The sequence below is a fragment of the Melospiza georgiana genome, chromosome 2, assembly GCF_028018845.1.
Source record: "Melospiza georgiana isolate bMelGeo1 chromosome 2, bMelGeo1.pri, whole genome shotgun sequence".
Classification (NCBI taxonomy): domain Eukaryota; kingdom Metazoa; phylum Chordata; class Aves; order Passeriformes; family Passerellidae; genus Melospiza; species Melospiza georgiana.
Genome location: NC_080431.1, coordinates 34,863,450 through 34,886,503, shown reverse-complemented (window position 1 = coordinate 34,886,503; position 23,054 = coordinate 34,863,450). Strand labels below are relative to the sequence as shown.

The 23,054-nt window shown below is 36.3% G+C and overlaps 1 protein-coding gene across 11 annotated transcripts in view; it reads left to right on the top strand.

Moving 5' to 3' along the window:
- The window catches only part of GPC5 (glypican 5), a 595,034-nt gene that overhangs the window by 9,368 nt on the left and 562,612 nt on the right, over positions 1–23,054 (top strand). Inside the window, exon 1 of one of the 11 annotated variants that reach the window (XM_058045242.1) lies at positions 16,252–16,427. The exons of the other annotated variants lie outside the window; for them this stretch is intronic. The gene's annotated coding sequence lies outside the window, so the exon portion shown is untranslated. Of the gene's footprint in view, positions 1–16,251; positions 16,428–23,054 lie in introns of those variants that run through there. 11 annotated transcript variants of the gene reach the window in all.

The window sequence follows — 23,054 nt, the reverse complement described above, 5'->3', positions numbered from 1 at the left end:
TTCCATATCTTTTCTGCCTTTGTTCTTCCTTTCAAATTCTATGTATTATCTTTTTCTTGCTACCATAAGAGTTAACCTAGAGTTTGGTACATATTATAATATGTTCAATTTGTTCTGCTGTCTTTAGTCCATCATTTGCATTTAAAAAAATACTTTCCAAAGCATATACTTAAAAGTGAAATCTATTTTATATATCTTATACACTTCACATATTTTTGAAGTACATGCTTTAGTCTATAGTAGTTTTGTCTTTCTTTTTATGTAAAGAAGTATAACAGAGAGAATGTTGCATGGATTCTAGTATTATTTGGATTTAAAACCTTGTTTAACTTTGAGGTAATGCTTTGTGAAAAAGCATGCTATTGAATATACTGGTAATGTTTGAAGAATTGCAACCATTGCTAACTATAATTGAAGCTAAATGATTTCAGATTCAGAAACAATAGTAAGATGCTGGTGATGTTTTTTCAGCTTGGAATTCTAGATACATAGTAAGACATTCTGATCTGAATTCAGTTTTGACCCTGCTTTGAGGAGGACTTTGGGCTGGACACTTATTAAGGCCCTTTCAATCTGAATTACAGTATGACAGGGTGCCTATCTCACCACCAAATGTTTAGGCATGCCTTTTAAGTTTAGACAAGGCTGGGCTGGGCAGATAGGAATGTGATTATCTCTTCTGCTACTTCGGCAATTGGACAGACATCTCAGGAGTCACACAGAAAGCTTGAAGGGGATTGTTGGGGTGTATAGAGAACAGAGCAGATGTCATGGATTTTGTCACTGCTGTCACCTGCCTCTTCTCAAAGTATGTTGAGGTTGGCTTTAAAGGGGTCGACCAGATCCCAACAGAACAAATAGCTAATTTTTTCTCAGTTTCTTATATATTCAGTAGAGAGAAGTAGGCAGTTAAAATAAACTATTTGTTTCTGACTCTGGAGGTCTTCAGAGGTGTGTTTCCATTTATCATTAAATACAGTCTAGAGATCCTGAATCTCCAGGGTGTCTAACTACCTGGGACTTTATGGTGACTGTCTTGGTGAAATGAGGCAGCTGTCTGCCTATCTGTCTATTAACTTGTCACATGTGTGCATGTGTCTTTATGTAAGAGTAAATTAATCTGTATATATTGATATATCTTTGTCACCTTCTAATAGTTATGAAAATTCCACGGTTCTGTATTGTGCTAAGCGCTGCCTCTTGACAGTAACTATTGACAATTTTCAAATGATTCAAAAATTCCATGCCTCTTAGGACGTGTCAGGCTACATGGTGCAAATTGCACCACTTGTGTACTGGGTACTACTGAGTGCTGATAGTTTTTTCCTTATGTTTTGGGGTGTTTCAGAATGTGTGTTTTCTTTTTCATTGAATCTTCTATTTCTTTTTTAATAGCTTTGAGGAATGGTAAGGGAACAGAAGGATGGGTGGCAATGAAGTTAAATAAGATATTAATCCAGTAACTGGGAGATACATTATGGAGAGCAATATATCATTTTTCCCTTGGGAAAGGTGACTAGAGAACTTAAGCTGTATGAAAATTTTGTTCCAAGACAATAATTTTGATAGGATAACATTATTGCACATTTCTGATTTTTAGTATTTCTTATCTTAATATTTGAGGAAGAGATTGTTGCTGCTGTACGGGGATTGCTATAACATCTCCCTTCTGGTAACCATAAACCCAAATCCTTTGTAAACCTTACATTTGCATGACATAGACATATCTCAGTATGTACACACTCATTTTGTACAGTTCTTAGATATCTGTTACTCAAAGTTCACACTGACCTTTGTCTATACCTGTACTCAAAAGATTAACAAGTGCCACCAGGGTTACAGTATAGTCACATTGAAGTGCTGGTTTTTGTGTAGAGAAAAAAAGAAATCCCTACAATTTCTGAAATTTGGAGAGGAATTGAATAGGCGTTTAAGAATCTGGTGAACTGCAGTAGGAGGGAGTGCTGTGCAACAGAATAGCAGATCTTGTGTCACTTCACTGTTTTTCCACAAGAGAGCTCATAACGCTTTTAAAAGTGGCCATGTATGACATAGAGCAAGATAACAGCTTGTCTGGTTGAAAGGGAAGTTTAGAGATAAGAATTTAGTTGTGGAGTCTAAAGCAAATGGACTTTTCTTTGTGCTACTATATTTGGCACCTCTAGTAGTGTGGCATAGTTTTCATAAATATGGAAGCATCAATCATTTCTGAATGAGGCTGCCTGTCACTGAAGCAGAGGACTTGGCAAATGTGTGTCTGTATGCAGTAGGTAATAAACTGCACTCTTCAATAGAGCATTACCTGACACTTCCTACTGTGTAGGAAAAATTTAATGCCTTTGCTATGTAAGTTCTGAAGTCTGTTGAATCAGGCTTTCTTGATGCAGTTCCATGCTTTTCTATGAAATTATTGCTACACAGTAGATCAATTTCCACTTTATCTTAGAGCATAATTAAATGAAGTAAAATTGTTGCATCATATCGTTTGAGATCACAGTACAATTATTACATTTAAATAGGAAAAAGTTTTAGTCAGTAGCTAAAGTAAATTGTGTGAACTAGAAAATGGGTTGAAATCTTCTGAGCTGCTTTCTCTGGTAATCTATAAAAAATAATGGAATTTTTGTTTATCTTTGTGAAACTAAATGTGCCCTGGTACTAATTCAATTGCTTTCCACTTGTGAAATTTTCTGAAGAATGATTTGAAGATCAGAAAACTTCCAGCTAGAGCTTCTATATCTCTCATGGTTTCAAATGATATGTTGCCTGTCAGATCATTTGCAATACAAACTGCTTTGATGTTCTAATATTTTCTTCTTTCACATCTCCATAATCCTTTATATTTTAAGTGTGATATAAATAAGCCTAAATCTAAATACTGGTGAATCCCACTTCTTTTAATTAAATGAAGTTTAGGGATTCTATTAAAAGACAAAAATGTGGACAGGTTGAGAGATTCCATTTGTCACTCTGTTATATTGAGGGATGAGAGTCTCAAAAATATCTGTGGTTCACCAGAGCTACGTTCCTCTTTCTCGATTGCTCTGCAGCCCTTCCCCACAGCTATGATCATGCTTCCCTCTGGACTGAAAAAGTAGGGAATTTTAATAGCACAGAAGAATCATTGTACCCACGGATTGGTCTAAGGAACAAAGCTGTTATACAGCCTTTATTCTTCAGGAACCATCTATTCATATGGTATTTTGTGTCCTTTATAATAAAGAAGCAGGATAAACATTATGCTAATATAACTTAGATTTGGACCCAGTATGTCTGTATATACATAAAACAGAGCACTTAAGGACTGCTATAAGTGCAGAAATGTAGAGATTTAGATTAATACCTACAATTTCATTATTAATCCTGAGTTTTATTTCTGTATTGCAAGCAAGTCTTTTATCATTCCAAAGGAGTTTGGTTCTACTCTATCTCATTCTTATCTTCTCACCTACATGTGGGCTGTGCCTGTAGGCACTCCTGGAGTATCAGTATGTATCTATAAATGCACAGGGATTTAATGGGCTTCTGTAACAGTTTTCACCACATCAATCTTTTCTTGAATTGTTCTTTCCAAGTGTGCACTTGTGTTCCTGTATTCTAGTCTCAGCCTGTTCCTTTACCATCAATTATTTCTCCTAGTTACAGTAGTAACTGAGTTACAGTTAAGCTGATGTCAATGCACTGTTCAGTCTCATACTCGGTGAGTACTAAGATTTCTTTCATATTTTTGTTAATACCCAGCTAACTACTATTTTGGTTTATGTTTCAGTAACATGGTGATCAGTACACACATATACTAATTTAGATTTATTTTGTGCTTTATGTAGTTCTTATGCATTTGAAAAAAGAAGTGAAGTACAGATTTAAAGCATCATTCCCTTGGGAGCAGTGGCCATAGAAAATTTGTATTTTCATGGATGCCTGCTTTCTGCTTATTCTGAGAACTTTGGGAAGCTAATAGCTGACAAAATGCAGGAGTTTGAAAGACTGAACTCCAGCAGAGAAGGTAGTATAAAATTGATGGTTTTGAATGAATGTTTAATATTATTTCAAAGGTAGAATTGCCTGCAGCCTTTTAGATTTCAAAGATTTTCAAATATCCATGGAAGTTTGCACTTAGTGTTTTTATTCTCTGTTAAGAAAAAGTAAATAACCAAAAAGTTAGTAAGTCAAGTCTTGTTGAAAGACAGAACTCAAAATGGTCCTGCTATGATGGAGACAAAGTGCGAAAAAATTGTTCTTCGATATGAACAAATGCAAAGGGCTCCATTTAGCTGGGGAGGAACAGTGGAAGACATAATAGTATGGGAGATTTCTTGCAATGAATTTGTTCTGTAGGAGAGGTTCTGTGAATAATGATAAATCTTCAATAATGAAAGACAAAAGTCAGCAGTTTCACACTGTTGTCAGGCAGGCAACTATTTTAAGATTCTTAAACAGAAAGACAGCAGAGATCTGTGAATTGAATCTTCTGTTTTAGGTAAACTGGAGAACATTGTGCAGTTTTGAGTAGTGTACTAGAAAGACATGGACCAGTTGGAAAGAGGAGAGAAAAAATATGCTCTGAAAACTACATAGAAAAAACTACACATAAGAAAGTGCTTATCTGTACTCCTTCATAATAGATAAAGCCCCAGTGGTGTCGTACTGCAGCAAAGAAAATACAGGCTCAATATTAGCAAACATTTTCCAATGACAGTATTAAAATGCTTTTGGTTAACAATTTTGGGAATTCTACATCTTAGAAACAAGCTGGACAAGAAAACAGTTGCTAAGAATTATGTTGTAAATATGATTAATTCTGCTTGCAGGCCAGGGGTTAGACTGGACTGCTCAACAGCCTTTTCTTGGCCTTAGGATAGGTTTAAAATGTGATTTACAAAGAAAAGCTAAGTGATTTAAATGTTTTAACTAGTTTTAAGATTAATCTGTAGGTGTTATGCTCTACCAAAAAGGGTTTGTTCATTAATCTCTCTCCAAGAAGATTACACAGTTCCTTACTATAACATAATGGGATGGATTGCGTCAGTCATAAAGACTCTTGCAGAATGGGTTTAAATTTAGAATATTATTTGTCAGTATTTAAAGAACACAAATTTGTTCATAACTTGATACATGATGGGTTTTTTTCATTATTAGTTCTGCAGTGGAACTATTGTGTATAGAACTAATAGATCTGTACACTGTCACTTCAGCAGATATGCTATTACGAACTACATATTTTACATGGGAAATTCAAAGAATTGTGCAGTTTTTACAGTACAGACAATCTTATTTTTAACCTTTTTTAGTTTACAGTTTCCATCTTGGTGAACCTGACGTACTGCTTAGAGGTGGAGTCATGTACTGCATTTCAAAGGCTTTGTGAGTGGTAAAACCAGTTTGGTTTCCCAACAGACATAAACCTAATGTTATCTGGTGTGACAGGGAATTTTAAAGATAAGTATGTTTGCATCTAGAGTGGATAAATCTGATTGTATTTTAAGTGATTTTTTAAATTAGAAAACTATTGTGTCAAAACAGCAAAAAGGAATTGTGAGGAAGGGTAGAATTGCATCAAATTGGAATTAATCAAGCATTAAAATACATTATTACAAAATTCAGAAAACCAAGCACTAACTTTTCCTGTAAAAAAGTTATGCCAGTACTTGAAGTAGATGAAGTATAGTAAAGAGAGAATTAAAAGGACTGTACTGCACACATAAACCTGGTAGGAAAATTTTGCTTCTGTGGAGACAAAAACCGAAGGTTGTCACTGAAGACCCCAGGACTTGCCAAATATCACTGGAAACATAAAGTTAGACAACTGAGCTGAGTGTTGCCGCTGAGTGCAGTGTCACCATTGACTGTAATGACAGTTTGGACACTTGGCTAAATTTCACCTTTTAGATACCTATGCTGAGGTGTGTCTGAAGCTGCGCCCCAGTGAGCCTATTCTACACATCAAAGGAAGAGCCCTCAGAAGTTCCCTACCCTCTGAAACCTTACAGCCACCCTATCTGACAGTGCAAGCTGTGAGTAAAGTTTGGGAGCAAAAGCAGGTTATTGAGCAGTAAGCTCGCACTTGAGTTTCCAGCCTGTCAGCTGCTGGGAGATGATTGCTGTTATCCTGATGTAAAGGAAAGTTGGCTTACTGCTTCCCTCCTGCTAGAGAGGTAGAAATGTGCAAGAAGATTCTGTAAGCATAGTGTAAAATCTATTCTTCATTCTTTTGCTTATCTTGTGGCAGTTTGCTTACATGCAAAATAAGAAGTGAATATCTACTTTTCTTTCTGTTCTTCTTGAATTAAGCAGAAATTTATGTGTGTCATGTAACGAAGTAGGTGACAGTGATTTTTACAGTGGTAATGAAAGTTGGCTTACTAATAAACACATCATGAGCAAGTGTAAGTAGCTGTACTTTGATTCTTAAAAGGGCTATTGATACAAGTAATATCCATTTTTAATAAAGCTACAAATTTCATCTTGCATTGAAGGCCTGAACTTAGATCTGTGCAGACTAGAGGAGTGCCATGATAGAAATCTGCTGATCCTTGAGTTCTGGAAGAAAACATTTTGTATTCACTATTTCAGTGCATTTGAAATGCATATTCATTCCAGATCAAAACACAGCATGCTGCAGATCTGCTGTAGATCAGCTTCATAGCCATTCAGTACTTGCACAGTAGCCGTTTATCTAGGGGTTTTCAGTAGTGTCTAAAAATGCAGCAGAATTTACTGAGGAGAGTTGGCTATTTTCTGGGTTATTTATTTTGCAGTGTGTAACTCTTTCCTATTCCAGCTGTCTTTGTCTGTATATCTACTTAATATTCACTGTGATTGAAGCAAAGTGAAAAATTAGCCCTGTAGTAGTTTGGTGATTAGGGTACTTGTGTGCCACAAAGCAAGGGTACTGCTCCAGTGAGTATTTTAAATTTGTATAATTTACAAATATAGTCTGCACTCTCAGGCCAGAATCACTTTAGAACACTTTAGAAGTGTTTTTCAAGATATGTAGGAGATGTGGGGTGGATATACTTCCAGTGTCCAGATCTTATCTATTTTATTGCCTTTTTCAGTGAATCCTGTAAGGTCACCAGACTTAAAAAAAAAAAAGGAATTATTTGCTGATTGGGAGACAATTAACTAACTTCTCTTAAGAACAAAGAGATATGTATTTAAATTCCAGTGGACATTTCCCTCCACTGCTACCACTGTGATAGCCATGGGCTGGCTGCTTGTGGAAATGAATTTAGGCAAAGATTTTCTGCAGGGCCAGATTTGCTGAGAAGATTTCTTTAAAATCAAGTATATATGTTATTTTAAAATTGAAGTATACCAATCTTTGTTCAATACTTGTGTAAAACACATTATGGATATATAACTATATTTATTTATTGTTAGGCATCTGAAAATAATTAAATATTTGAAGTATTCCTTTTTCTATGTGCTGTGTCGTGCCTATGAGGTCTTTTGAGTTTTTTAAGATGGGATAATGTAGTTATTATTTACAGTATTTAGAGATGTACAGAGAAGGACTAGAAATTTTAAGTTATAAAATGGCGTTCCTTTGTGTTTGTGTTATGTCATAACAAAATAAACTAGAATAGTTTACAAGCGAATTTTCTTTGTTTCCCCTAACACAATTTTAATATCATGTTATTTTTAACAAATTGCTGGTAACATAGAATGCCTGATTATCACCAATCAGTAATTTTTTTCACTCCAGATCTGTTACCTAAAAGCAAGCCAGAATCCTATAAGCAAAGTAAGACTTAGTTCAACCATATTAAAATTCTATGTCCATTTTAATTTGATTTTGGCTGTGTGACCATGTTATACTGAGGCTATTACCTGGCTCAGTGGTCCCACAGACAATTTCCCTTTCTCATTCCGATTTTGTTGTAAATGATTGTCAGCATAGCACAGGAAACTGCAAATTCAATTTTGATCAATCCCACGAGAGACTTGATTCTTCATGACTTACTCTTGTTGTTTTGAAGGTAAATTGAGATAGCCATCTAATTTAAGGATTTCCTTCAGAGCAGAGGATTAAAATCTGTAATTTGTTTTATGCAAGGTCTTTTTCTTTATTGTGTTATTAGGTAGAAGCTAATATTTAAGGAAATTTTGTAGTGATTGCTCCCATGGGAAAGATGTAGGTCTTCATTTAATAATTCCATTTGATATTTAATGGTTTTTTAAGCTGGCTTTTCCCCCCTTGTTTTTACACCTGGGGATCATAAACCTGCTGTTTTCTTTTAAAGACAATGTTTTTTGAGTACTTACAATAATTTAGGATTTCAAGATAGCTCTGCCTCCACTCACTGCACTTAGTCCTTATTGTGAGGCAGCTTAATGACCCCTTTGGTTTAAAGAAATTTGATTTTGCTTCCTCTTTCAGTGCTTTCAGTTACTGTGGTGCAAACTAGCCCAGAACATGGAAGATGAAATAGTGAGAAGTTAGGAGGGCACCATGAAGACAAGAAAAGGTAACTGCCTAAGAACAAAATGGTTTAATGGCATAGTGTGACCCTCCCTGAGGCAGAGGTGTTAACAGTAGGTCATTGGGATGAGATTCTGGGCTTGATTCAGCTGCACAACAGGCGTCTCTCTAGTGCTGTTTTAACTGTCTTAGGGTATCCTTTCTGTCCTCCTGGCCAAACACTACAGCAATGTGCTGGTCCCACAGAAGATATCCTGCAAAACCTTGAGGAAAGCAAATTACTCTATACTGGACAAATGGTGCAGAATGTAGAAGTCGACAATGCAGTGTCTGCATGTGAGGTAGGGCAATTTAGTCCCATCATGTTCAAAGGAAATGAGATCAAATATGTCTGTTTGAAATGGAGTCAAGTAGCTCCAATGATTACTCCTTTTTACTTACATCAACTGTATGTATGTATGTTCTGAAAGCAAGGGGCTAAGTTATATTGTAGCCCTAGACAATGTCACTGCTACAGAAGAGTCACTAGAGCCTAGGGAAAGAAGATTTAAAAAATTGCTGCTTTTGAGGAAGATGCCAGTTTTTGAGTTAAGATGCAGAACAGACCAGTTAACAGGTTGAAAAAAAAATCATGATCATAGGTTTGGTCTTGCTTCTAACTACAGACTTGCTTTACTAACTGAAATAGTTCTTTGATACTCAGCTTCCCTCCCTGCAGTTGCTATGGTTCCTAATGCAACCGGAACAGAAACTTACTGTCAAAAGGATTTGGTAAGATGTACAAAGGTGCAACCTTTTTGCATATTTTCTTAAAAATCAACACCTCTTATAAAACCAATCAAGAGTATTTATCCTAGTGACAAAAATAATTAAAAATATCTATGTCAATTAAAGATCTTCAGAAAAAAATGAGCATTAGCTATGTCTGTGCGCTCATCACAGTAGTGGATTAAAGAAACAAAATTAAAAAATCTGAGATGAATAAACCCTTAAAAGCCAATCTTTAGAGAAATAATAAGAGAAGTATAAAATTAGGACATTAAGGAGAAAGAAAAGGGAAAAGTAGGTTTGTCTTTTTAATTTCTTAATTTATTTAGAGCTTTACAGTTCCCTCACCTGCCTAGTGCATAACTAAAGCCAACAGTGAGAAGATCACAAGCTAAAATGATGGTAAGTATCAGAAAGGAAGTTGAAAATCAAAGGCAATATTAAGAATTCATCAATTGCTTTTTGCAGAGAATCCAGAAAGTCTCTTTTCTGCTTCTCAAATGAGGACACTACTCTCCTCATGTAACCTAAAGAAAAAAAGTTTGGGTTTTATTTAGGAGACTATAACTCCTCTGCATTATATAGCTTTAAATTTCAGTGAAAACAGTACAGCTAGAAGCTGCAGCTGCAGTAGAATGAGCAGTGCCCAACTTGGCTCATTTACATGGAAGTAACTTCTGTGACACTGAAAGAAGTCCAGCCTTGGCATTCTTCTCGCTGTTCATGCTGAGAATTCAGAACAAGTGATAGCTTTTAACTTGTCACACCTGAAAATGTAAAACCTCATACAGTGTGAGAATAGCGTTGCAGCACTTTCTTGAAAACTTAAAAATGAAAATTCTGACGACCAAGAAAGCTCTATTTAATGTTCTAGGAAAATGAAGCAAGAAAAATATTTTGAAGAGAGCAGGTAGAGTTTAAGTCAAAGTTTAAATTGTTTCTCAGAAAAACCTTCCAACTTATTTCTGTACCCATAATAACATAGGAGAAGGTGGTACTGGTTACTCTTGACTCAAAGCTTTAGAGCATGGACAAATTCTGGGGAAACATGTTCTGGTTTGTTCTACAGCTCTGTTTTCCTATTTTCTTTTTTTCCTGTACCACTTAACCTTCAGAAGCTGACTCTACCTATTTAATATATGAGATATGCAGAGTTAGTAGCATTCTTTTGCTGTTCCTTGGGTCCACATTGACAGAGTAAATACTCAGCATATGAACCCGGTGAGCTACCAAGTAAATCCACAGTGGTGAATGCAGCTTCTAGGCAGGGTGATCTCTAGCAATGAGGAGGTACTCAGCTGGTTGAGGTTCATTTCCAATATCTAGGCATAAGCAGTATCTGGGGCGGTGCTTCCCCAGTTGGTTAATATACGTGGACCAGATGGACTCAGGTAGGAAATAAGCCATACATTTTAATAGTCAAGGGGATTAGCCACTGGAACAGGCTGTTTGGGGGTGACAGAATATCAACCCCATCTCAACTTCTTCACTGCAATCAAATGCCAGCCACTGCCCTGTTTTGTAAAGGATTATTTTGCAGGCCCAAAGTGTGTTACAGCAGTCAGATCTACAATCCTGTTCCAGTCTTAAAAATGGTAAGTGTGAATGTAGGAAAGCATTCATCATAGTACAGTCTGGCACTGGAGTGATTCTTTGAAAGATGTATAGTGTCAGTTTAATCAGAAAACTGAATGCAGACTGCTCCACACACTTCCCCATATTTCTTCTTCATGCAGAATTTTGAGAGGAGACCGCTGAGCTATTCAGTCTCTCCAAGGAGCCTTGCACCTAAGTGGGATTTAGCACTGTATATGAATCACAAAGTTAATTTTTTGTTTTCTTATTTAGACAGAAGTCTAAATATCACATCAAGTGTTTATGGTTGATTTGGATACTCTTCGCAGGCTTTATAAATTTTTTAGGACCTTAGGATTTATGCGTTTTTGTGTCCTGAATGAATACTTTCTGGATGGTTTGGGTTAGGAGTATCAAGTCACGTTACCTATTTAGGTGCTGAAGTCACTTATTTCTTTCAGCATCACAGACTTGTACACCACTAACATTATTGCTCTGTGCAGTCAGTTTTTGCATAGTTATTCATTAAGGCTTTTTTAAAAAACAGATAATAGCCAGAATTTCCTCTTTTTTGTTTCACACTCTTCTCTGTGATTAATACTCTCTAACGGAATTTGTCTCAGGCTTTTAAGAAACTAGTAAAATCTGAGATCCATTTATGGGACTTCAAGCTATCGAGTTTTACAACAAAATGGGACTTTAAAGATTTTGTCCAAGCTTTTGTTACTTGGTCACAGAGGGAGAAAGGTTGTGCATGACAGCTACTTTATTTTTTACAAAACTGAGGTACTTTGAGCATCTTGACATATTGCATCGCTGCTATTTTACCATGAAGAAACAGTTTCTGCCTGTTCCTTCCCCGAGTCATCTTCCTTTTATCAGATTAAATCTGATAGAACTATGCAGGGAAAGAATGACATTAGAATCAAGCTTCCATGATTTTTTATTAATTGATAAATGAGTCTTTACCTTATGTAAGTAATATTGTGCCTCCATTCTTTAGCAGGCTAAATTTAATGTGCCTTATTAAGTGAAACCAGGTTATTTTTACTGTGATTCTCTAGTGAATATTATTTGGAGCTCTTATTTGGGTGTGCTTTCAAATATCTCTTTTGATTCATGACTCTGTTGCTATAGTAAGTATATAGGATTGAGAACATTCCTAGCTGAAGGAAGTAAACAAATGGTAGGAATAAAATAGGACTTGTATAAATCATCATTAAAATTCTAACTTTTACTGGATTTTATTATATAAAATAAGTTAAGCAGAAGTTTGTAATGGAGATAATTTCTCTTATGATATGTATTGAGTGGATAAACTTTCAGCTATGTTTTTTGAACTCATAAAAAGTTATTTTCTCTATCTACAAATCCTAGTCTTATCTGTGTAATGAGGTCACCAGAGTTATAAGAACAGTATGCTAGTACATAGCCTACTTTAGATGTAAGAAAATTAATCTAAAGAGAAAATGCTTGTACTCCATGCTGTCTGCAATGAGTTTTACTTGAGAAAATTTTCTTTTAAAGGGTCTTTTCTGTTTCTTGTCCCAGATTTATTCCAACACCAGTATCTAGTTCCCCTTTGAACATCAAAGCCTGTTCTAATCTACTTGTTGTTACTACCCTAGTAAATTACGACTTGGAGGATGTCTGAGAAATGGATTAAGTGAAAGCATTTTTACTTGTGATTTATGTTTTTCTCTTGTCACTTTGATGAGTTTTCAGAAATTAGATGTAGCAACTGCTTCCAAGTATTTACTTTGTGAGAGCACAATAGCCAGAATCTTTCCTAACCCTTTAATTGTGCTACTTTTTCTGCAAAACTTGGTGTTTGTTTCCCTACCTTTCTGTTCAGGGAGGGAAAAAGCATCTACCTAGAAATGGACAGTAGGGGGTATTTGGACTCTGTTCTCTTATATATTTATGTGTTTTATTTTAAACAGCTGGTGGATTCAAAACCTAGAATGCTTCAAGCACTGAAGCTTGATAAGACATTCTTGCTCTGTGCCTCCATAGCAGAGCCTAGCCCCCTAGTTCTTTCTGTCTTTCTGTCTTTACCTCTGAGTTTTTGATGATAATGCTAGAGATAGATAGATAGAAATCTATCTATCTATCTATCTATCTATCTATCTATCTATCTATCTATCTATCTATCTATATTTTTTTTCCGCTCCTCTCCTTCCCACCCTGAGAATTTTATATCTCAGGACAGAGGCCAGCTAGCTGACTAGGCCTGGTGAGAGATACTTGCTTCCACATGGCTTGTAAATCCCAAGGAGAAGCCCCATCTGTCTCTTTCCAGATTTAAAGAAATTAATTTGAAATTTGGATAATTTTCGGGTTGTTGCTTGGTGTTTTAGATCAATATTTATGTATGTGTACTTCAATACGCTAGTTGCTTTTCCCCTGAGTGATGTGTGCAAAGAGTTAATGCACTTCTTTTGGGTTTTAATCCATCTTAAAGAAAACTGTAAATGCTTTATGTGTTAGATATTTTAACAACATGGACATCCAGATTTATTCTATTGCTGATTTTTTTCCTGTCTATGTTCAACACAGATATATTCTTCCTTGCCTGAGGAGGCCACAGACAGCTGGCTGGGCTAACGACAAAGCCAGGGCCTAAAATACAGAGGAGCTTGAGCAGTGAGCTAAAAAGTGATTGAAAGGCTTGTGAAGCTGGTGGGAGAAATGTGTTCATCAGGGAAGAATCTTAAACTTTATTCCAAAATATTGTGCTAGGAAATTCTAGCATATCTAATGTCAGGAGAATGCTGCAGTATGTGTACAGACCATTTGTTTTAGTAATTTTCCTTTGTGTCTATGGATAAGTTATTTTGGGTTTTTTTTCCCCTTATTTTTCTTTAGAAGAGATTGCAGTCTGCCTGTATGATCTTTAGACCAATTTGAGAAAATTAATCTTGCAAAATAAAGCCCATTATTTTGCCAAGGAAACACAGGTGGCAGTCCTTCTCATGTTAGAATCTCTGATGATGCTTTTGATAGATACACCAAGTTCCTCAGCAGATAAATGTGGAGATACAAAAACATCTTTAGTCATAGGTAACAATTCATAGCTAGCTCATAGAGTAGGAAGGATCCTGGTTGTTTTTTAATGTACTTTTCCTTCTTTATATCAAATTTTATCATTCTCTTATTCATCCATGTACATTTCCTATCTGATTTATTTGATGTTCCTTCTTATGCTCATAACTTTACTTTCTTTATCTATTTTTAGTTTGGTTATTTTTAGTTAACACTTTCATTTGCGATTAAAATCAGTAATACTAAAAAAAAAAAAAAAAAGCTGTTCTGTTCTTGTAAAATTAAGTTTTCTTTTTATTTGGTTTCCTAAGCATGAACATTAATACTATATTCAGTGATCTGAAACATGTTACCTGCCCTCAGGGGTTCTTCTGGAGGAGCACGTCTCCTGTGAATGTTGTACCACATCTTCCTATCACAGATACTCTGGGGCTCCTTCGGTTGCTCTGTGTATTTATGGTTGTTCAAGTTGCTTTTAAGCAGATTTTATTGATATTAGTGTTGACAGCAGTTGAACTGCTGGACAACAGCATTTTTAACACTGCTGTTTAGAAATTAGCTGAATGCAATGAGACTGGGAGAATAAGCTATTTTTTACTCAGGAGACATGAGAAGTTTAATATATATATATATATATATTATGCATGCAGAATGCATAGGATTGCATTCTGCATGCATTGGATAGGAATCCAATGCATAGGATTTAATATATATATATATATATATTATGCATGCAGGATGCATGCAGAAATCTGGCTTTCCAAGGAAGAACCAGCTGCATGATACAGTTTCATCCTCTTAGGGTCTGTACTGAAGTTATACTATTGTTTGGCCATGTAAAGCTTCCAGCAGTCCCAATAACGACTAGAGAAGATCTTGACTCTCCCAAAGAGTTACAGCGGTAAGAATTACACAGATGGGCTAATGTCTAGTCATATATTTTTTGAAATTTTTCTTTTTCTATTTCAGATATTGTTGCTCTTTAAAATGTCTAGGAGCCAGGTTCAAATCCTTTTGGGGTAATGTTGGACAATGCTTTGATGTGGATCAAGACTTGAACCATTCATTCTGTTTGATACGCCATATGTAGAGATAGAATCACATGTTCCCTGTTTTCTGTGGAAGTTGGAGCTTTTGCTGAGTGAGAGGGGATATTTAGCCTGGAGAAGAGAAGGCTCAGGAGTGACTTTACTGCTCTCTGCAGCTGCTTGGGAGGAGACTGTAGCAAGGCCGGTCTTTTCTCCTGGGCAGCTAGCAGCTGGACAAGAGGAAAGGGCCTCAAGCTGTACCTGGGGAGATTCAGGTTGGACATCAACAGGAATTTATCAGGAGGAGTTTTTTAACTGAGAGGATTAAATGGTGTTAAATGGTGGAATGGACTGCCCAGGGATATAGAGGAGTCATCATTCTTGGAGAAGTTCAAGAAATGACTGGAGGTATGTTCTAGTTGACAAGGTCGTGTTCAGTCAGAAGCTGAACTCAGTGATTTCAGAGGTCTTCTCCAACCTAATAGATTTGGTGGTTCTTTCAATGTTTAGTGTTAAGGTAGCACAAACTCAACCTAATAACATTCATTGTTTCAATGTACTTTTTTTCTAACTAGACACCATCTGTTTCGTCATTTAGATTCTTCTGATGGTGGCACTTACGGCTTTTACATCCATTCCCAGAAAGGCTTAGAAGTAAAAAAGAAACAGCATTTTCTTAGGTGTCTCTGAAACCCTTTAAAAAATAAGGAGCTCTCTTATTAGACAGTGTGAGTACTTCAGTCAGAACTAACTTGATCAAACATAACAGATGACAGAGATTTTAACTGCACTGTCAAAAGACAGCTTTGTTGATAATGTGAAAGTTAAGCAATTAGTTTGCTTTCCAGACTTCTCAGCTGTTACTCACAAGGAAAGTATTGTGAGAAATTCTACTCTTGCCTTTGACCTTTTACTTCACACTTATAAATACATGAAAGTGAAAACCAATGTTCTGTTCTTTATAAATTTTTCACTTAAAGCTCTCTTAAGAATAACCATGAAGGATTGCATGTAATGGTTTATATATATAGTTACTCTAATACTTCTCTTTCGTGAAGAATAAAGAAAACCATTGTGGTTACATTTGCTTTGAAAGTTAAAATTCTTGGTGTTTAATGACTGCAGTATCAGTTTGAAGGAAAGTAGTTTAAAAAAACATTTTATAACTAAAGAGTTTTCTGTACTGTAGCTCAGAACCTACAAGCACAGTAATTCATCAATTTTCAATTTATGTTGTCATTTCTGGTACAGTAAAAGCAGGAGGTTTTGCAACATACACTAATGTGTTCAGGTTATATCCTTTTTTTCTTTTTTTACAGATTCTTAAAGAAAGGATAGGTGTTTTTCCTACCCTCCCATTCATACATTGAATATGTGAAGACCTTGAAGTCCAGGATTTATATTTTTCATCGGAGAGGTGGCAAGTGCAAAGTACAACTCAGGGAGAGCAGTTTCCTAGCATGGTGATTTGGCATTGAGTTACTCAAGACAGCTGAGTGGTGAAGTCACTGAGATAATTAATTCATCTGTTGGGGATCTGCTGAAAGACTTTGCCAAGACACAGCATCTGAATTTGCCATTGAAAGGTACCTATTTCTTACTGTTGTTCACTCATACTTAGCGATTACAGGTTTTAGAAATTCTGCTGAAAGTTCTGTCCTAAATTAGACAGTTGAGCCCTCAGTGTAGGCTGTGGAGAGGAAGGACAGCGAGGTGCACCAGTCATGACTCCTGGAGGTGTCTTTCTCTATTAGCAAGAGAAAAAGCCTGTAGCCATGAGGCTCCTTGCTGTCTGTACTTAAGTGCATTTGAGCAGCTCAATTAAATCCACAAATATACCAAAACCCATCTTCCTTCCACATTATTTGAGCAACTGAGTTAGGAGCCTAGCTTTCCTGAGTTCTTCTGTAGTCAACAGTGGGAGAAATGTGCTTGCAGAGGAAAATTAGCCTGCTTCTTCATCTCCCGCCTCAGTTGCTCCCCAAAGTTAGACAATGTTAAATGAGGTATCCAGTCACATCGATTTCCTACAGTAGGAATTGGGTTGCCATTATGAATTTGAGTATTAAAAAGCACATTCATTGTCTTTAAGTGTTTAGTTTTCTAGCATCCATGTTCAAGCTTCTTGTGCAAATAGAGCTTCAGTGGATTCGCTTAAGAATCTGCTTCTCTCTGTTGGATTTGTGGTGCGCCCTGTAATCCCAATTTCCTTATTTAATGTAGGTTTCTGAATTAAAGTCAGTATGAGTTTTTAAAGCATGGCTTTTAGTTTCATGTTATATGCTTGCACACCTCCTAATCTTTTAAGTATCTGTGATTCTGGAAGGATAAAATTTATTCCAAGACTTGTGAACCAGCTGTGTATTGGAGATCACTTCATTTTCGTTGATTTGTATCAGAAACATTTATGCTGAGGAATAGTATTCTGTTCAAATGGAATCCGATGCCTTTGTCTGGCAATTTCTCAGTTAACTGCCAGTTTTCATCATGGGTATTTCTAAAGCTCTTTCTTATTTGTCTCTTTATTTATTTTTAGCCTCAATATAAACTTTAAGTTATTCATGTTCCTTCCTTGCTGACTGTTTGACAGTATGTGCTGTCCTCTGCTCTTTGTAATATCCCAACCACTTTTGTGGTTTCTTAGTGAAGTACAGTGGGAAACTAACACTGGATAATTTTTCCTGCTGTACTGTGTTTAAGTTGGATCCTTTCCCTGATCTGCTTCATGGAGCAGCTGCACAAACAGTTGTGTGTCTGTCTGGTACTGCAGCCAGAGACTTGTGAAACCGTAGCCTAAGTCATGGTGCTTTTGAGCTACCTCCAGTGCTTATAATTAAAATGCAGCTATGATTACATGTCTGCCATAAGTTCTGTTTTTGTAGTCTTTCTTTCTTGTTGGAGTAAGTACTCACGTTCATCCCAATGTAGTTATTAACCTCATCTGTTTTACTGTGAATCAAACGGGCTATTTTAAGTTCAGGAAAGGGAAGCAGTAGGGCAATCTTGTAACTTTCAGTGCTTTGTATAACTAATGCATTATTATTAGTTATGCAGTGCTTTTTATGATAATGCATTTTAGCAAATGCGTTAATTAGAAGGTTGACATAGTTTGTCTGTAGTACAGTATAATTCCTGCAGATTATTTATAATTAAGTAAATGCATCAGAACTGTAGTCTACTTCATACAGATTCTTTTGGAAATTTTTTGCATGAGTTCTCTACAGTGCAGGCTAAAATACAGTAGTATTTAATTCATACACAAACGTCTCTCAAGACAATTGACAGAAACAGTTCTAGTATAAAATAGGACAACTACACAAATTAGATCTATAAGTTACTGTAGAATTTCTGAATTGAGCTCTGAAATTCAGCAGAACTTAATCTGGGAATAAATGTTAAGGTGCATTGAAGTTACAGCAATGGAAGATATAAATAATATTTAATTTAAAATATTCTATCCTGTAAAGTTGCATCCATCTGAAAAAAATACAGTTTTGAAATTTGACGTCTGTCTCAGCCACATCTAGAGATGCAGTTTCTTGAGAATATTCATATTTAAGGTGATAATTAATAATTCAGAAGACAGTTATTAATCAAAAGAAGAAGGAATATATTTCCTTACTCTTGTATCTGGCCAGAAAAATCTCAGAACAGGGAATTAATCTATAAGTAATATTTATTTAGAAATTAGCTCAAATATCATCAATTCTTTATCTTTTTTACATTTTTTTCAAGTCTTTCCCATCCAACTCTTGCTTCACATATACTCTAGACATTTTCTGGAGACTTTTGGACAGAATAAGCTTGGAATTGATTAATGTTAAGTATATTCAATTTTTGCATTATGCTCTGAAAGTGTTGTGTTTTCATTTTATCATTAAATAAGCATAAATATATTGTTCTTAGTGAAGTGGGACTACTGCGTCTCAACAGATTTCATAGTACTCCTTAGTCATGTTGCACTCTGACTCTGCTAGATTTTATTGTAATTGTTTTCCAGAGATTGTGTTTCTTATCAATGAGGAGTGTGAAATATGTCTTTTTTTTTTCTGGGGAGCAAGTATTACAAAAATGTGTTGTAGAGATTTTAGAAGTGAAGGAAAAAAACGAGGCAAAGGTTTGTACTAACTGGGGTCACAGACATTCCTTTTGATCCAGATGTGTCAGGTCCTTCTGGGGATCTTGTCCTAACCAAGGCTCTGCTGCTTGCAGATGCACCAGCTCTCAGCAGTTTGCAAACAAAGGGTAGCAAAGGAGTAAAATGGTGTGGGGGTACCAGTAATCGGTTTGTCTGCGTCTGGATTGAAGGCACTTGAGACTAATTCTTGTTTGAACTCAAGTGTTTATTATTTCTTATCAGTAAAACACTCTCTTTACTGTGAGTTTGGCAGCTTTTCATTAGAAGGCACAAAATGGCTAAAAATCTCTTATTACAAGACTAAACCATCCAATTAAGAAATGACACCTAGATTATTTTCCCTTTTAACCCAACAACCCAAAGAGCCCGCAAAGCAGATTTTTCTGCCCAATTACAAAATGCCATCCAAACCCATGAAGAAGAAGGAAGAACAAGCATCAAGAAGAAACTCAGGACAACACCCTGTGCCCTCCATCTTGCTTCCATCCACAACATACTAAAAAATCCCAAAACCTAAATTTCTTACCAAGTGATATACCTACACTACTCTCTAAAATCTGTTTCACACTTTTGTGGATTCTCGTCTATCTTGAAGTCTAGGAAACAAATGAGGGTCGAAGTCAGTGCTCCCCTGGGGGTCTAGGCACCCCAGAACAAACAGAGAAATATTCCTGGTGCCCAAGGTTTGATTTCCACAAAGGGGAAATCAAGCTTTTGAACAAAAGGAAGCCTAATTCATCTAGCAAGTGTAGGAGTAGACTTAGATGAGAGAGGGGGAGCTCACATTTGCTCACATATGGTTACTGAGGTGGGACATCACACCATGGCCGTGACTTCAGCACGTAGTTATGCTCACTCAGAGTGACAATAGTAAGATCTTGGGTTAATATTCATAATTCCTAGCTTTAGTTTGAGCTGCAACTGTAGTGATAAATAGCAAATTGCCTGGAAAGAAGGTAAAAACTATTGTTCATTTGTGTTGCCCGATCATTAGTGTTTTCTCAGATAATGTTTGACTTGTGCCGTGTTGTGCTTGCTAAAATGTTCATCACAGAGACAGACCCTTAAATGCCATTTGGATGAGGCTGTGGTACATTTGGCTGTATTTATCCTGCATGGACCTCAGACATTATTGTCACAACACGTTATGTTCTGTTACATGCTGTGGAAAGGTGCTGCAACTGACTGTGGCACACCTTCAGACACTTGAAAAAGGAAATGAAAATTAGGTGCTGATGGCTTATGGTTCATCAGCTGCTTGGTGGGCTGAACCTGTGCTTCTAAGGTGATACAGGCCACACAAAGATGACCTGATCTCCAGAATGTCTCTCTTAGTGGTACAGAGTCTGAAGTAGGTTTGGTTTTCGTTTAGGCACTTAACCGCAATTTACTATGAGGTCATCTCTGAGTTTTTTAATACCTGAACATAGTGAGTTTTATGAAGAGCTCCCAGAGTACATGGAAAGTGGAAGATTGAATGAAACTAGTACATTTTTCATATCTGTCATGTGTAAGAGCTTTCCGGTTCTCTACAGAGGCCTGTACTTGAGGTATCAGCTGAAGAGGAAAAGGTATCTTGCCATGAATATAATTTTCGTAGAATTGCTCATACAGTTTGGCAATGAGTATGACAGATAGAGTGCACAACACATTTCTTTCTTCTTACTGCATTTTGTAGCTGATGTATTTTTAAGGATTCCCTTAAATATTTTTGTGTTGGGTCAGAACAATCTGGTCTCTTGCAGTTACTGCATGCTTTACTTTTCCAGTTACTTACCATCACACCTAAACAGATGCATTCTGTTGTTTACATCTGTTAAAGTTTTTTTTTTTCCCTAGTCAGTTAGCTGACTTTTAGTAATGCACATTAAAAAAGTTTGAATCTAGAATACTAACCTTTTTTGTCTGTGTGGCGTGCAAATTCACTCACACTGCAGAAATTGATTTAAAAACTGTCCTTCAAATCACAAATGATTCCTATAATAGTAAAAAATACACAGAATCTCTTCTTGTTGTTTTCAATTTTCGTGCATTAATATACATATCTAGCAAATGAATGAACATAAGAAAAAAGCACATTGAAAAATGTGTTGTGATGAATTAAATGTAATAAGCTCAAGGAAGCAAATTTCCATTTTCTGTTTTAACACCTGCAGCTTTTAATTCAGTTGTAGTTTTAATGTACAGATTCTGGACTGTGAATTGGAAAGGGTGGCTGTGCTAAATGAGGTCAAGCCTGAAAGACTGAGGTATTCCTCTTGAGCCCACTACTGTTTTTACGGAAATCCGTATGTTTTAAGACACATGATACTATTTCCTGTGTCAGCTTGGTGTCTTGCTCTGCTGCAGTATTAATGTATAATTCTGTGATGTCTGGCTGGTTTGTACTTCATGATTAGCAGGGGTAAGTTTGGGAGAATTGCTATCACTTTCACCAGCTGCATGTGAAAAATGTTATTTTTCTTCCAAAGATCTTTTAATGTAATTCCTTACTTTTGACAGTTGAAGCTGTGTCCATACTCAGACAAAATATCTCCTTAATATGTATCAGTAGATCATCTACTGTCAAACATTGTTATTACATCTCTATTGAGTTCAATAAGTAAAATGTAGTTAAAACTATTTTCCAGAGAGTTATCTAATTTTGTTTTGAAACTGTAAGGAGGAAGATATGGAGCCATTTTTTTCTTTGATCATTTGATTTAGTAGGTAATCACACTGCAAGTGAACATCTTTCATGTTAAAAGCTCTTTAATATCTAGCATTTTCTCCATGTGAATGCAATTATATTGTTCTCAATAATTTTTTCACTAAGCTAATCAACCCACTAAGTACTTTACTGTAAAACATTTTACCTAATTGTGAAATAGTGTTAGTGATGGGAATTATGTATCAGTTATGTATACAAATCACCATAGCTCTGTATACAGGGGTTAAATATTCTCTATACTTCTCCTGCATTATTAATAATACATATTTGTATCGGGATTTTTCCTGAACCTGCCTGAACCTGAACCTGATATTTCCTGAACCTGATATTTGTTACCATATCTTACACCGCAGCTTTTCTTCCCATGATGAGCTGAGTGTGATTAGGAGTGATGGGCACTTCTTCCTCCACAGTGTCATCTAATGGTGTTACTGTCCTAAAGACTTAAAGCTTTCACCTGCTGCTCAGTGGAGCTTTTGGAGAACTTGTAAGGAGCAATACTTCTAGTGTACAGATAATGTTACTCTACTCTGATCCTGAAAATTGTATACAAAGTGGAGCTGACACTAATAAAATGTTAAAGATGGCAAGTTGAAAACTGAGCCCAGCTAAGTTAAAGCAAATAAAGTTATCATAAGTCCAATAAACTTTTTTTTTTCTATAACTAAGAAGCATTAGGCCCCCTGAAAACACAGAGAATCTAGGGGTTTGGGAAAGACTTGGTGGTAAGCTTGTGTGCAGTCAGGATGAATGCAAGATGGAATGATAGGATGATAATCCTTTCACAGCTAATCAGGGCAGTATTTCCCATCGTCCCTTCCTGACATGAGAAACAAAGCTCACTTGCAATCCAGCCATCTTCTTCCAGTGCCAAGAGAATGAGGAGAATTTTCTGGGATTTTTCCCATCATTTCCAGCATCTTGGAAAAAGGGTTAGCAGAAAAATGGGGCCCAATTCTTTTTTTTCTTAGTGTATGTGAGGAAAGAGAAAGGCCTCTGTGTCCCACATCAGGTGAGGAGAAGAACACAGGGAATCTTGAAGACTTCTTGGCTGAAAATATGTAACAACACATTCTGGCACCTCTGGTGTATGAAAGAAATTTTGGTTTCCATATTCCTGGAATTTTCAGCAAAGGTATTAGCTGGAAAAGTAAAGAAACACTGTTGGGTTTTTACTTCTCGTGTGAGGAGTACACAGATGAGGGAGAAATCAAGCTGGAAGCCAAGAATTTCAAAATATGGAGTGCAGGGAGAGGCTGCCATACTTAGAGGCTGCGCAGGCAGTTGAACAACTTGTAGATAGAAGGCCAGTCGTGTGGTATGTATGTGGGCTCAAGTCTGTAGGCAAAGCAAGCTCAGATCCCT